General features: G+C 40.0%; 1 protein-coding gene across 6 annotated transcripts in view; it reads left to right on the plus strand.

The window, feature by feature from the left end:
- Positions 1 to 3,583: 3,583 nt before the first annotated feature.
- The window catches only part of LOC132885409 (zinc finger protein OZF-like), a 43,878-nt gene continuing 31,291 nt past the window's right edge, over positions 3,584 to 16,170 (plus strand). For 3 of the 6 annotated variants that reach the window (XR_009654588.1, XR_009654587.1, XR_009654591.1), the window contains exons 1-2: positions 3,597 to 3,685; positions 13,352 to 13,529. The gene's annotated coding sequence lies outside the window, so the exon portion shown is untranslated. Of the gene's footprint in view, positions 3,686 to 10,654; positions 10,917 to 13,351; positions 13,530 to 16,170 lie in introns of those variants that run through there. The other 3 variants (XR_009654589.1, XM_060920061.1, XR_009654590.1) reach the window with 2 other exon arrangements.

The following is a 16,170-nucleotide window of genomic DNA, read 5'->3' on the forward strand; positions in this document are numbered from 1 at the left end:
ATTTCTGCCTCAAAGTAACCTACACATTTAAGTGGTGTAGTTTGAGCATAGGCATAAAATCTCTTCTTGGTTGGTTTCAGTTTTGTTCTAGCGGACATTGTTCTTTTATACTGGTCCTCTCCTATGAAGTTTCTAATGACCATTTTCAGCCATTGTCCATTTACCTTGACTGTCTCAGTACCTTCAGGATCTACAGCATGGATAAACTCATCTGACTCTGAATCAGAAGCATCCTGTACTACTGCTCTCACTAGTTTACCTGATTTTGTCATTTCTTTCTCCTTATTTCTGTCTTTACTTTTGCTACTGTTCTTTTCTGCTTGTGCTTTATTTTTCTTCTTGAAACACATGCGTTCATAATGTTGTTTTTTGACAGAAAAGACACGTCGCTGTCTTGGCTCCACATTCATCTGCTGTGTGAGTGTCCATTCCACATCTGTAACACTGGGTGTCGCTGTTGACTTGCTCTTGGCTGTTTCTCCCTCTTCGCGCTGTTCCAGCTTTCCGTCCGTGATCTGCACTTTTCTTAGGCCAAGTTTACATTAGACCGTATCTGTCTCGTTTTCTTTGCGGATGCACTGTCCGTTTACATTAAACCGCCTGGAAACGCCGGGAAACGGGAATCCGCCAGGGTCCATGTATTCAATCCAGATCGTGTCAGCTCCGGTGCTGTGTAAACATTGAGATACGTGGATACGCTGTGCTGAGCTCTAGCTGGCGTCGTCATTGGACAACGTCACTGTGACATCCACCTTCCTGATTCGCTGGCGTTGGTCATGTGACGCGACTGCTGAAAAATGGCGCGGACTTCCGCCTTGTATCACCTTTCATTAAAGAGTATAAAAGTATGAAAATACTGCAAATACTGATGCAAATACTGCCCATTGTGTAGTTATGATTGTCTTTAGGCTTGCCATCCTTCCACTTGCAAGTGGTAAGTGATATGCGCTGGGATCACACACACAGCGGCTCAGTCCCGAATAACTGCTTGTGCACTTCACTCGCATGCTCTGTGAGCTGCGCAAGGCCGGAGTGCGCACCCTCCAGAGGGCACTCGCTGTTCAGGGCGGAGTGATTTGGAGCGCAGGATGCCTGCGGAGCCGAGCGTATCCGTGTATTGGTGTTGCTGTGTGCATGCAAATCGTGTATTGGTGTTGCTGTGTGCACACTAATCATTTTAAAAACGTTAATCTGATGATCCGCTGATACGGTCTAATGTAAACATGGGCTTAGTGAAATGAACCTGGTTGTCTCTTGATCTGTGACCAGCACTCCCCGTGAAAAGTTTGGATTCTGCCTGTGCTGCTTCAAAAGCTCTTGCAGTTGACAGTGCTTTGTCTAAACTCAGTCCATCCTGCAACAATTTGTCGTGCAGCTTTTTCATGCCACATTTCTCTACTATCTGATCACTTATCATGTCTTTCTCCAGTGTGCCGAAGTCACATGATTTCACGAGTTCTCTCAATGCATTCACGAAAGCATCTACTGACTCATCAGGGCACGGAGCTCTCTGCCTAAACTTGTGTCTCTCTAGAACTACATTTCTCCATGGAGTTAAATATGCGTCTAGAGCGGCAACAGTCTGTGCATATGTACCTTTGTTTCCCGGTAGATTTGCAAAAATCCTCTGCGTAGGCGCTCCTATACAATGCAACAGAGTGGCTCTCCTCACCAAATCCTGTGCATTAATAGTTCCACTGGCAACTTTGAAAAAGCTGTAAGAGTCCTTCCACAGGTTATACTCTGTGAATAAATCAGATGCTCCAAGGTTCAGCGGGACCAGTTGAGCGTAGCTGGGTCCTGGTGCAGCTCACGTGGCTCCTTGCTGCTGTTCATTATCTGACATAGCTCTGCTACAAGTAATTTTCGTCTCACTTGTTCGGCGTGGACGTAAAATCCCTGTTGTCCTTCCTTGCTTCTGGGTTCTTAGCAAACTGTCTCCTCGTCGCCAAATGTTGTGTTGTCTAAATAAACAGTCCTTTAGTTCAGTTTTATGTTTACTTGATTAACACATGTCCATTTTACATTCTAGCTGCCATGTCTGTCTCGTTCTCGTCTACTCTCGTTCTACTCTGGCTGCTCTCATGATAACTCGGTAACATTAACTACACTACAGCAGGAAATCACATCAACTAAATCCACAATTTTCTGGGTGAGTACCCCCAGGCAATGTATTTGTCCCCCCAAAAAAAAAGCCCCAAAGGGGGTGGGGTGGGGGGGACCTCCCTGAAATGAATTTTGTCAGGTTGGGATGTCTGAAAACTGGGTCCGGAGCTACACCACCAGAGGCGATTCTAGAGTCTGTTGTGGCCCCAAGCAAAAATTTCCAGGGGGCCCTTCTGACCAGTGTTCATCACCAATATGCTATAAATCAGGGGTTTTCAAAGTGTGGGAGAGTCAGCCCCCCCTCGGAGAGCAAATAAACAACAGCGCCCCCCCCCACAATTTTTGTTGTTGCTATACTTAATGTTCCATTCGTATTTTAAAAAATGGTTGTTGTACACATTTTTATTTTTTTCTTTTACACATTTTAAACATCTGTGCTTTTTAAAAACCTCTTGTTTTACATATTTTAAACATCTGTGCTTTTTAAAACATCTTTTTTATACATTTAAACATCTGTGCTTTTTTAAAATATCTTTTTTTACACATTTTAAATCTGTGATTTTTTAACCCCCCCCCCTTTTTTTTTTTACACATTTTAAACATCTGTGCTTTTTTAAAACATATTTTTTTTACACATTTTAAAATCTGTGCTTTTTTAAAACATCTTTTTTTTTTTTTACACATTTTAAACATCTGTACTTTTTTTTAAAACATCTTGTTTTACACATTTTAAACATCTCATAGCATCATTAGCTAGCACCTCTTGGCAGACAACACACTGTGGCAGTGGAGCATCTTCAGATCCAGTCCATGAAAATCCAAACTTTAAATAATCATGGTTATACTTCCTTCTTTTTTTGCTTGGCCCAGACTCTGTCTCCTCACTCACTGTAGCTTTAGGTACGAAAAATCGATCCATTTTGTCTCTGGCAAAGGCTAACTGAAGTTCGCTAAATGTCCGAAATAGTAACTCATTCTGGTTTATTTTTCCTCACGTTGCGCCCCCCCTGAAGAACTCTGGCACCCCCTAGGGGAGGCGCACCCCACACTTTGAAAAGCCTTGCTAAATAATCTGACACCAATGAAAAATGTATGAAACCAAAGTTTTTTAAATTCCAAATGTGGAAATACAATGGTAAAGAACAATAAAAAACAAAATAAATAAGCCCTCGGGCCCCAACTCTCGGGGGCCCCCTGGGCCAGGGGGCCCCAAGCAGTTGCCTGCCTTGCCTGTTCACAAGCTGCGCGTCTGTACACCACCACCGGCTGACAAAAACAAACATCAAACACACACACACACACACACACACACAAAAGAGAGAAAATAAAATAAAAAGCTCCGGTGAGAAGCGGCAGCCAGAATGCGCACGACGTACTTTCAACCGGAAACGGAAATGGATGGATTTATTTATTCATTCCACATTCAGATAAGAAGACATCCCGATCTACACTCCATACCACTTGGTGGCGATAATGCACCATAACGTTGTTTGCCAACTGCCATAAAATTCCACGAAGAAGAAAAATACAACAACTGGATGCCAACTGCAGTGAAACAAGCAGCTTGATGTACAGCAAGGTGAGATTTCTAACTTCACCATAAACACAAGCTAGATATACTGTTACAGAATTATAAAGGCGTGTTTAGAGCTTGTCAACTGAAAAAAGTTTGTGATTAAATATACTCCTTTTTCTTGTCAAAGTGCACTATGTAGTATATGCGCCCTGTGTAGTGCACTATTTAAACAATGGCACTCCATTTTGTATTCAGCCTTGGCGAATATGGTGCATTGAGTTACAGTTCATTAAATCAATGATTAACACTATACGAGTTTTATTTCTTTTAAATTCTAATATATTTGAGTTTGATTGATGGGTTTAGTGGATCGTTAGCAGTTATTAGCATAATTATTGTCGCTAATTTCGCAGCATAGCATTGTCCTCATCTGCTGATTTTTTTTAAAAAAATATTTTTATTAGGCAAAATATTAGAGTGAAGTTGAGTATATTTATTTTATATCACATATTTTTAGCTTGTTATGACCAGAGGATGGAATGATGTGATGAAACGAATGCTAAAATGTAGAAAAGCTGATGATACAGCAAACATAACGCTTCTCATTTAAATCAAAAAGTTCTGGTCTGGTCTCATCCATCCACAACACATTTTCTCTTTTTTTTTGTTTGTTTGTCCACATGTTCTTTTTGGAGAGCAGTGGCTTTCTTTTTGCACCTCTGCCATGCACACCATTGTTCAGTGGACTCATGAGCTTTAAAGGGGCCTCCTCTGTTTCTCACAATCCAGTTTGTTGTTTTTGTTTTGAAAGCATGTGTCTGCTACTCTGTTATCTTTCCGTGAGCGATCCATTCAAAATCCATCTGGAGCTTTTTCTTCATCCACATGTAATACCTGGAAGTTTTGAATAGAATATTTCCTTTCCTCGGCACGGTGGTGTAATGGTTAGCACTGTCACCTCACAGCGAGAAGGTTCTGGGTTTGAACCCAGTGGCCGACGAGGGCCTTTCTGCGTGGGTTTCCTCCGACCATCCAAAGGAATGCAGGTTAGGTTAATTGGTGGCTGTAAATTGACCGTGAGTGTGAATGGTTGTTTGTGTCTCTGTGTGTGTGTCAGCCCTGCGATGAGCTGGCGACTTGTCCAGGGTGTACCCTGCCTCTCGCCCATGATCAGCCAGGATAGGCTCCAGCTTGCCCCCCGCGACCCCGCATGTGATAAGCGGTTACAGATAATACAAACAAACAAACATTTCCTTTCCTTCATGGCCACTTGTAAGACGGCTGCGTTTACAGTGGCTTAGCCTACAGCGTTTTGGCCCCATCATTGAATTGAGCGAAGTTTGATTATAACTTTAAGATCATAAGTCCTTCCCATGCTGGAACCTGGTCTTCCCAGGCAGTCTCCTGTCCTAGTACTAACCAGGCCCTTGAGGCGCATAGGATGGCTTCAATTTCCATTTCCATAGCCCTCGGCCTCTTGCCTATACAGCTAGGGTTACAGTGGGGGGGGTTAGTCCTCTGGTAACCATGACGGTTTGACTTCTAAGATCAGCAAAAGCCAAAAGATCAGAAGTAGGAGAAGTGAAACTTACATTTTTATGATTTGCGATGAAATACGAATAGTTTTGAATCTGTTGTTTGCATGCGTGTTGATTTCATGTCAAAGTTAATATTGTCAGCAACAAAATCTTGATGTAAAGCACTTCATTTCAGCTTTTCATCGTACTTTGGAGGAAGGATTATTGCTTTTGTTTCACATCTGATATGTGACTCGATTGAACGTAAAGACGAGGAATTCAAAATCGCTCCAAATTATTACTGACAGTTATTCACTTCAAACGGTACCGAAGATGAGAATTTGACATTGTGCCGAATTATTACCAGTGACCCATAATATCATTCTTGGAATGATGATCACATCTTTAGAATGTCCTTTGAAACTGCTCTGTTGTGATAGTAGATATTTAAACATGCAAACCCTTGATTTGATTCAGCGAGCTAGTCAGTTTCTTCAGCAACTTTGAGTTTACAGAAGTCAAATGAAAAATCCAGTCAAAAACTTCAAGTTCAAACTTTCCTTTAAAAAGCTCTGTTCTCTTTAAATCTCGAATGATTAATCATAGACATGTTTGATCAACTTTATTCACATTTAAACATGGGGCTAAACCACATGAAGATGGGGCTAAACCACTGAATTTGGACAGCTGAGGCTGGTTCTTTTTCTGGTTCATTACAACAGAATAACCAACAGTTGAAGGGATCAGTCAAAATAATTTAAAATATGACTACTTGGACAAAAATATCTTGAAATTCATGTGACAATTTATGTCTGGTTTAACATTTTTGCCAGATGGTTGCAGATTGTTTTTAAAACTGTGGTGTATCCATGGATGTGAAAATGGTGTCTCACTGTGTGGCACAGAGGCTTCTGGGAAGGGTGAGCCAGCCCTTTAAAATTTAGCCAAAGTGAGACAGGCCTTTCATTGCTCAGACGTTACCTTGGGTTTCTTTGTAGGGTTTGTACATCATGAAAATCCTGCAATCATTCCAACAGAGCCAATCATTCACTCAACCTACTTCATATGAATTGATGGTAAGAAATAATATTCATTGAAAAATAGCATTGATTTACAGCAACATTAACATCCATGTTCTTTGTAGGCTACTGGTTGCTAATTGAGGGGGGAAAAAGTAGCCTGTGTACGATATTATACTTGACATTTATTAACTGTGTTGTGTTCACCTAAGTGCCCACTAGATGGCATTGAGAGCACAAATGTCAACCTGTAAAATTTTGTGCAGAATGGGAGGAAAAAGAATTTGGTGTTCTCAAGCCATTGAGTTTGATGTTGACTGGTTACGGTCTTTTCTAATTAACGGCAATGTTTTTTTGTGCAGAAAAGCTTTTTTTTAATATAAATGTAATGATTTGTGTGAATTATATTTTGTGTTGTGACTGTTGTTATAAAAGTCAAACTGAGCTCGGTTTGAGTAAGAATACCAAGGTAAGCCAATCTGAGGCAGAGTAGGGTGGGCCATGCCTTCTTTTTAATTGAATACACAATGCAGAACATGCAAGAACTCATGGAGCCTCCTTACTGTGCATCCAACCCCAATTCCAAAAAATTGGAATTGGGGTTGGATGCACAGTAAATGTATTTATTGGATCATTTTCCTCAATAAATAAATGACCAAGTATAATATTTTTTGTCTCATTTGTTTAACTGGGTTCTCTTTACCTACTTTTAGGACTTGTGTGAAAATCTGATGACGTTTTAGGTCATATTTATGCAGAAATATAGAAAATTCTAATGGATTCACAAACTTTCAAGCACCACTGTAGTTACAGAGCTATCTGCACTCTATCATTTATAGAGTGACACTTATTGTTCAAGCAGTATCTGAATTGTTATTTGTAAAATAAAATATCTTGCTCTAGACTTTCAAACAATATTGTAAGATTTTATTTTAATTTCTCATGGTGGATGTTACAATAATTACAAACGCTAACTGAATCAGCACATTCCAGTTGTAGCTATAGTCACAGTAACTATAATCACCCTTGTAATAATAATTTCAATAAATGGTTAATGTTCAGTTCCCTCTTTATTTATTCTCTATTCAAAGGCACAACTGAGTTACACTGGTTGATAAGTGTGTAATGGACAGTAACAATTTTATCCAAAATAGTTTTTCCTGCCTTAGTCGATTTATCTCCATTTCACATGTGTGCAGCTGTTGTAAAGTTCAGTGTGTTTCGTGTAGAACTCTCTCGAACTGTAGGTTCACTTCATTCTGGCTCCACGGTAACATTTTGCACAGGACTGTGTTCCTTTGATAACAGAAACAAAGCTCCAACATTATTATTATACTCATTCAAAATTCTCCACAGCTTAATATACCCTAAATTATTTATTCCTCTGCTTCTAGAACTTCTTTCTTTCTCAATGTGTCTGCATATATTGGTGTTCTGGGCAAGTGGAATTTTTTTGGAGGCGAGTATGTTTTGGGTGCTGCTTGCCCATTGGGCAAGTAAGACTGGGAGATTATTTTCAAGGACTGCAATCGGGTCAGCCAAGATCAGATGGACCTTGTAGGTTCCAAAATAACAAAAAACCCAAGGTTACCCAAAATGGTCAAAACTGTGATATTATGGGCTTGAACATATTGTGGTCCCATACCTAAAATTTAATGTAGCATTCTCTTTCCGTTTTGAAAATATACCTCATTTTATACATGCCCCATTCTGCTACAGTGGTGCTTGAAAGTTTGTGAACCCTTTAGAAATTTCTATATTTCTGCATAAATATGACCTAAAACATCATCAGATTTTCATACAAGTCCTAAAAGTAGATAAAGAGAACCAGTTAAAAAAAATGAGACAAAAATATTATACTTGGTCATTTATTTATTGAGGAAAATGATCCAACATTACATATCTGTGAGTGGCAAAAGTATGTGAACCGCTAGGATTAGCAGTTAATTTGAAGGTGAAATTAGTCAGGTGTTTTCAATCAGTGGGATGACAATCAGGTGTGAGTGGTCACCCTGTTTTATTTAAAGAACAGGGATCTATCAAAGTCTGATCTTCACAACACATGTTTGTAGAAGTGTGTCATGGCACGAACAAAGGAGATTTCTGAGGACCTCAGAAAAAGCGTTGTTGATGCTCATCAGGCTGGAAAAGGTTACAAAACCATCTCTAAAGAGTTTGGACTCCACCAATCCACAGTCAGACAGATTGTGTACAAATGGAGGAAATTCGAGAACATTGTTACCCTCCCCAGGAGTGGTCGACCAACAAAGATCACTCCAAGAGCAAGGTGTGTAATAGTCGGCGAGGTCACAAAGGACCCCAGGGCAACTTATAAGCAACTGAAGGCCTCTCTCACACTGGCTAATGTTAATGTTCATGAGTCCACCATCAGGAGAACACTGAACAACAATTGTGTGCATGGCAGGGTTGCAAGGAGAAAGCCACTGCTCTCCAAAAAGAACATTGCTGCTCATCTGCAGTTTACTAGCGATCACATGGACAAGCCAGAAGGCTACTGGAAAAATGTTTTGTGGACAGATGAGACCAAAGTAGAACTTTTTGGTTTAAATGAGAAGTGTTATGTTTGGAGAAAGGACAACACTGCATTCTAGCATAAGAACCTTATCCCATCTGTGAAACATGGTGGTGGTAGTATCGTGGTTTGGGCCTGTTTTGCTGCATCTGGGCCAGGATGGCTTGCCATCATTGATGGAACAATGAATTCTGAATTATACCAGCAAATTCTAAAGGAAAATGTCAGGACATCTGTCCAAGAACTGAATCTCAAGAGAAGGTGGGTCATGCAGCAAGACAATGACCCTAAGCACACACGTCGTTCTACCAAAGAATGGTTAAAGAAGAATAAAGTTAATGTTTTGGAATGGCCAAGTCAAAGTCCTGACCTTAATCCAATCGAAATGTTGTGGAAGGACCTGAAGCGAGCAGTTCATGTGAGGAAACCCACCAACATCCCAGAGTTGAAGCTGTTCTGTATGGAGGAATGGGCTAAAATTCCTCCAAGCCGGTGTGCAGGACTGATCAACAGTTACCGCAAACGTTTAGTTGCAGTTATTGCTACACAAGGGGGTCACACCAGATACTGAAAGCAAACGTTCACATACTTTTGCCACTCACAGATATGTAATATTAGATCATTTCCCTCAATAAATAAATGACCAGGTATAATATTTTTGTCTCATTTGTTTAACTGGGTTCTCTTTATCTACTTTTAGGACTTGTGTGAAAATCTGATGTTGTTTTAGGTCATATTTATGTAGAAATATAGAAAATTCTAAAGGGTTCACAAACTTTCAAGCACCACTGTAGGTTGTTGACATTACGGACACTACATTAAAAGATATAACGGGATAGATCCACTTGAAACACCTCAAAAGCAAATGTTGATGGGGCAACGAACTGTTATGCCATAAAGTGCCCTGTCGAATGTTACAATTGAGTATAGTTACACATATTTGCTGGGTCTTCTAGTTATGTGACACGTTATCAGGGACCCCGATATTAGACAGAGAAACACAAAATTTCACAACACTTTATTAAAGCTCCAATTATTGGGCTCAGAAAACATCATTTTATGCATAGTATCGGCTTATTATACTAGTTCCTTAATTAATTGACAGTTGGTTGTCCTTTCCATCAAATATTACATAGCTTATATACTTGTTGAACAATGTTACACATGTTACGGACACTACACAATGTGTCTTGGGTTATTCCCAAAGTCACAACATGGGACGTGTTTCAGAGAAATGTTTTTAGTACAATTAGTCATGACACACTGCATCTACTACACATTACACCTTAACGAATTATTAAAAAACAAGGGTGACTACTTGAACATTGCATCATGCAGCAGGGTGAAACCTACCGGGTAATACTAGTATATCAATATCAACACAGGATCAACATAAGGTATTAGGCAGAGACCCGTCCACCCGTAAATTTGACGGGCAATTGCCGATTTCAACGGGCAAGTATACACACAGACGGATACTGAAACGGACGATAATGCCGAAAATTTTCGCACATGAATACTCCCACATGTCATCCGATAAATCCAGTTATGTTCTGCCCACACACGGACTGGCCATCGGGAGTAGCGGGAGTTTTCCCGGTGGGCTGGTGGTTCAGCGTGGGCCGGCGGAGAAAAAAAAAAAAAAAAACAGTTGCGCGCTGGCCTTTAATATGATAAGCAATGTTAACAGTTTCTTTAACAAACTGTTAACATTGCTTATTACAGTTGCGCGCTGGCCTTTAATATGATAAGCAATGTTAACAGTTTGTTAAAGAAACTGTTAACATTGCTTATCATATTAAAGGCCAGCGCGCAACTTTTTTTTTTTTTTTTCTCCGCTGGCCCACACTGAACCACCGGCCCACTGGGAAAACTCCCGCTACTCCCGATGGCCAGTCCGTGTGTGGTTCCGCCATCATTTACAAATCGTAAGAAACACAGTTTAATACGAAAAATACTGAAAACTTGAAATGAAAAATCAGAATATTTAATCGTTTCCGCCATTTTGGCCCGCACTGAATCTTGTAACATGCGGACTGAATAAATCGCGAATTCTGATTGGTCGAAAATTGCCAAACACCCTGCGTTGTAGTTTCCTCTTTCTTGGCGGGAGAACCGCATTTTTTTTTGCTGACTCACTCTTCTGGATCAAGATGAATCCCAACAAACGCCCCAAATTGAATGTGACAAAAACTGATTCGTTTTTCCACAAAAAGACAGAAAAGGTATGTGTGATACATTGATTAACAAGGGGGTTCATTGGGGTATGGTAAAATAGAATACTGTTGGTTTTTTTTTTTTTTATTAAATACTGTAACTAGATCAAAAGATTATATACAATTCATTGTTGTTTATTTTCTTTTCACTTTTGTTACCAAATCAAACACCATACATACATCTGATACATTCAGGAGTGAAACTGAAAAAAATACAAAGTAAAAATATGCAATATTTCTGATCAAAAATTACACGCCATTTCACCCTGAAAATGTCCTAGAATGCAGGAAATGAAGTCTAAATTTCAAAAATTTTCTGGGGGGGCATGCCCCCAGACCCCCCTAGAGGGACTTCGCGCCTGCGGCACTCGTCTTCACACCTGCGGCGCTTATCAGGATTATATAAAATATTATTTTTGACTGGTAAATTTCTTTTTCTGCCTAATACCCTAGATCAACACCACATGTTGTACATACTTAAACACGCTTTGGGAAAATACTAGTAATTGTAATACCTCTCTAGAGAGGTCACTTATGTGAGCAGCCACCTCTTATGAAAGGCCACATTTGGCTGTCTCACGGATGCATTTGGACCTCTCGTGAACAACCATCTCATTTATAAGGCCACTTTTGGCCGGCAATAAGGGAGGCCACTCAAACGAGGTTCAACTGTACATGAATAGCCGTCTCAAAAACAAAAGTGTTAAAAAGCACATTATGTAAAAAAATATTAACAAGCCAGGGCTGTATCTTGAATGGTCAAAATATGTCTTGGTAACATCTTGATTATAATAATTTAGTGTTCAAATAGTTGGCCTGTGGGGTCTTAATTCAATCAATTACAACTTTTTGAGAGAAGAATATGATTAATTTGCGTCATTCTCACGTGAAGGTTTCATTTAAATTTGTCAAGAAGTCTCAATTAACTGGCTTTACCAAAATATCAATTTGGCGTTACGGACACTACACCCGTTACAGACACTACGTATTGCAAATATATCTATTAATATAACAACTAAAGACGTATGAATATGTAACTAGAGCCCTACATGAGGCCAACAGGACCAATGCATGTCATAATCACCAAAAATGGTAAAAAATTCTGCAGCATTCTGTTACAGCAAGACCGTTACGGACACTACAGAAAACAAAGGAAATGACACGCAAAATCTTTGGCATGTGAATTTTGCAAACATATGCCCCCAGCAACAAGGTTTTTGTATCAAATCATATCACATGCTACATAAAATGTCTGTATTTAATTTAAAGTGTTTATTAAAATGCATTAAATCAGATTTCTCAGGCCATTTTCAACTTTGCAGTGACAAAGAAAACAAATTAGGTTCAGCACCCCCCCCATTGACAAAACTATTGTGAAAGATTTCATTTTTATCGGAATTCCGTGATTCAGCTGTCAATTTGTTCCTCAAAAATCTGCTGATTTACTAAAACAGTTAGTGTTTGACAAATTATTGCCAAGTTTAAGCAGCGATGATGCATTCTGGGGTATTAAATCAAATGAACATACGTTACATGGTGAAAATGTGCAATATGAAGAGTTTGTCTGATAAAAAAAAACTGAAACATGGATTCAGTGGTGGTAAATTATGATCTGGCTTTGAAACGTCATACATTGGCAATGATAGTCTACCATTACAACATATGAAATAGTTTAATAAACATAAATAGAAGGCTGTTACATAGTGTTACATGATCTCAAACAAGTAGGTACATCTGATTGTGGCTGACCCGAATGGGTCTGGACTGCAGGCAGGCCAGTTTAGCACCTGGACTTTTTTTTTTTTAAACTATGGATCCATGCAGCTGTAATTTGTACAGAATCCAGTTTGGCATTGTCTTGCTGAAATAAGCAAGGCCTTCCCTGAAGATGATGTCGTCTGGATGGCAGCATGTTGCTTCAAAACCTGTACAGAGGTTTCATTAAGGGCCAACACCCATCGCAAAATCTGGCTATGATCAGCCTGGTGCCGGTTACTTTTCAAAGTTCCTCAACCAACAATGCTAGTAGATTTCCTATTTTCCAAGACTTTTTCTTTCCTATGGTGAGACTTACTTGGCTGGGGTTTAAACATAGTCTCCAGAGCACAGAGAATCAGTTTATTAGTGCTTACCGGAACAAACTGGTGTGTTATGAGAAACCTGGAGCGACGCAGCTGTGTGCCATGCTAACACTACACAGAGCAGTGAGGACAAACACCCACTTTGTGTCCAATAAGCAGATTATAGTATTATCACACAATGTGGTTTTCACTCAACAGCGCACTGTAATACTTTAAAACGCACTTAGGAATATTGTTTACTACAAGCAGCAGGAGCCTGTGGCGCTGGTGGTCATTAAATTTATAGCGCCATTTATTACCTTATTTACTGCTTTGTCTTGCCGCTCTAAATTACATGTAGAACTTGAAACTTTTTTTATCCAGTTATGGATTGAATGTCACCTTGGCTCCAGAAGTACCAAAGAAAAGGCAACAGAACCAGCCAACGGATTGAATGTCACCTTGGCTCCAGAAGTACCAAAGAAAAGGCAACAGAACCAGTCAACCTTGTCCAGATTCTTTCCAAGTTTGGCAAGAAAGGTGCCCAAATGAGGAGTGATGGGTAAACAAATAACTATTCTTATGAAGGAGAAATGACCATAGAGCTTGACCATGATGAATTTCTAGTTGGTCTTCCAATGCAAAATGCTAACTTTGGTGAAGTTATTGAGTCTTTCCATAACTGTTTCATGCCATGATGGTTTGTGTGTGTGAGATGGTGAATTAAAAACTAGGGCCAATGGCCTCATTTGAAATTGTCAGTGGTAGCACACAAGCACATTTGGATAAGATATTGTCTTATCTAATAGGCTGAGGTTAATTTAAAAATGACCAACCATGAAGACACATTTCTGTTCATTTTCCCAGTGTAATTTTGGAGACAGACTGTCAGGAGACAGTGATGGTGCCGGATGATGTTGTTCAGTCCAGTACTGTTGGCAGTGTTGCTAGGTTAAACGAGGATACTTGTAGTTCAGAGCTGGATTCCAAATCTGCTGTTTGTGGTGGGAATGGACATCTATTTTTGTCTCCTTGTTAAGTGCCCTTTTTTTTTTTTTTGCAAGTCAGTTGTTAGTTTTTTTTTTTTCTTTTTAAGACTAGCAGTCAGTAGTCATGGTGACAGCTAGCTAACAGCTGCAGTAGCTGCTATAGACCCTTTTCAGTCACGTGACCTTCGTAAACGCGACCACCATTTTGGACATGTAGTGGACTTCGGCTCGAATTGGTTTGAATGCGAGGAAGGCGACAAACGGAGAACATACAAGAAAAAGGAGCGAGATGCAGAAAACACCTTCGCTATCCAGCGACGTAGGGCATTTACAGGGCGAGCAGAGGGAGAGGTATTTGCAAAAATTGAGGTTAGCAGGCTTAGAGAGCGACGTTTACCATCACACTGCCCTGGCGCTGTGTACAGTTTACCTTCTATGGTTTGTGCACTCACTATTTGCCATTACTTTCTCCAACCGTTGTTACAGATTACAGGGAACGGCCTGGATTTAAGAGACAAATACATGTTCCTCTTGTTTTGAACACTTATTTGTAGGCAGTGTTTAATTTGTAAAGTGGGAGGTCCCGGAGCGCAGAGGATGAGCGGCTCCGGTGCGGAAAAAAGGAGGGAGGAGGGGGGCGCGGCGCTGCGCTTCTGGGCATGTTTTGTAATAACACTGCAAATTAAGTTCATCTGCAGATATTTTGTGGATGTCGTTTCATGAGAGAAATCACCAACAAGACAGATATCAAAATCAGACATTAACACTAAATAAACTTGCATTTTTTTATTTAATTATTTGTTTGTTTGTTTTTTTTTTTGTTACATAGTCAAGAGGTGTCGGCTCACCGGATCCAGTGTAAATAGCTGCCGGAGCCAACGCCCGAGGTTCCGGAGCGCGCTCTGGCTTGCTCCCCCTCAAATTAAGCGCTGTTTGTAGGACACTGCCTCTGATCTGTCCTACAGTCTACCAACAGCAAAGGAACACAACGCTAGCTAATGTCGTTAGCTAATAGCTACTACAGAAGAACAAAGAGGTTACAATGGGTTATTTTAGCCTATTTGGTTACACACTCGCCGCCACAGAATGTTAACAGCAATGTAATGCCTTTTCTGGCTAATTTTATTCGTCTTACCTCCAACAAAGTGGTCACTGCACAAGCGTTGGTATGCCGAGGGCTGCCAATCTTTCCTGTTAATGGTCGCTATCCATCTTCTCCGTCGGGATCCGATAAAATGATAACCCTTGCCTTGTTTGTTGATGGTTACTACATCCAGGTGCACAACAATATAGTGGCATGATGGAAGTCTTGCTGAAAATAAACACTTTCTTTGCTGCCGTTCCTCAATGCTGGCTGTGGTAAACTACTGGTAGTACATGTCCAAAATGGCGGCTGCGTTTGTCGTGACGTCACGTGAAAAGGGTCTATACATATTCTGTTCTCTGAACAGAGCCTGCCCCCTCTGAGCAGCCTTCCCTGCTTTAATCATGCAACTTTTTAGTTTTCAGGTTTGATCTGGAACATGTGTGGATGCTTTAGTGATGTGGCATTATATTTATTATTAATAAATATAAATAATTAACCTGCAATGACTTGTCCAGGGTGTACCCTGCCTCTTGCCCATAGTCAGCTGGGATAGGCTTCAGCTTGCCCGCGACCCTGCACAGGATAAGCAGTTGTAGATGATGGATGGATAAATAATTAAGCCTTTTTCTCTCTGTGGGTTAATTTATTACTATTAAACTATTTCAACAACACAGGTTTAGTTAATTCATGTTTTATTGGCTGATGTTCTAACTGCATGTGTAGGCTATGAAGTACACTAGGATGTTATTATTTTGGGTTGTTATGCCATACACTTAGTTTTGTGCACAAACTGATAAACACCCATAAAATAGTAATAAAAATGGTCATTATCAGCAGTGAAAATGGGGGCTAGAATGCACCAGCAGCCGGTTTCACTAAAGTAGTTTAGACTGGCCTATGGGTTAAGATTGGTCTTAAGTTTCTTTATAGGCCAGTCTAATGCAAGTAAGACAGTTTCACAAAAGTTAAGACTAATTTTTTAAGTCTAATTTTAGGCTTAAAAAGTAAGACACACTCCCCCCAGTCTAATATGGGTCTAAGAAAGCTTGAAATGTTAAGGCAGTGAAGTACATTGCAAGTATGTAATACACAAATTTAGGCTATTATAATCTAACTATAAAGTATTC

This window comes from Neoarius graeffei, chromosome 4 (genome assembly GCF_027579695.1).
Source record: "Neoarius graeffei isolate fNeoGra1 chromosome 4, fNeoGra1.pri, whole genome shotgun sequence".
Classification (NCBI taxonomy): Eukaryota; Metazoa; Chordata; class Actinopteri; order Siluriformes; family Ariidae; genus Neoarius; species Neoarius graeffei.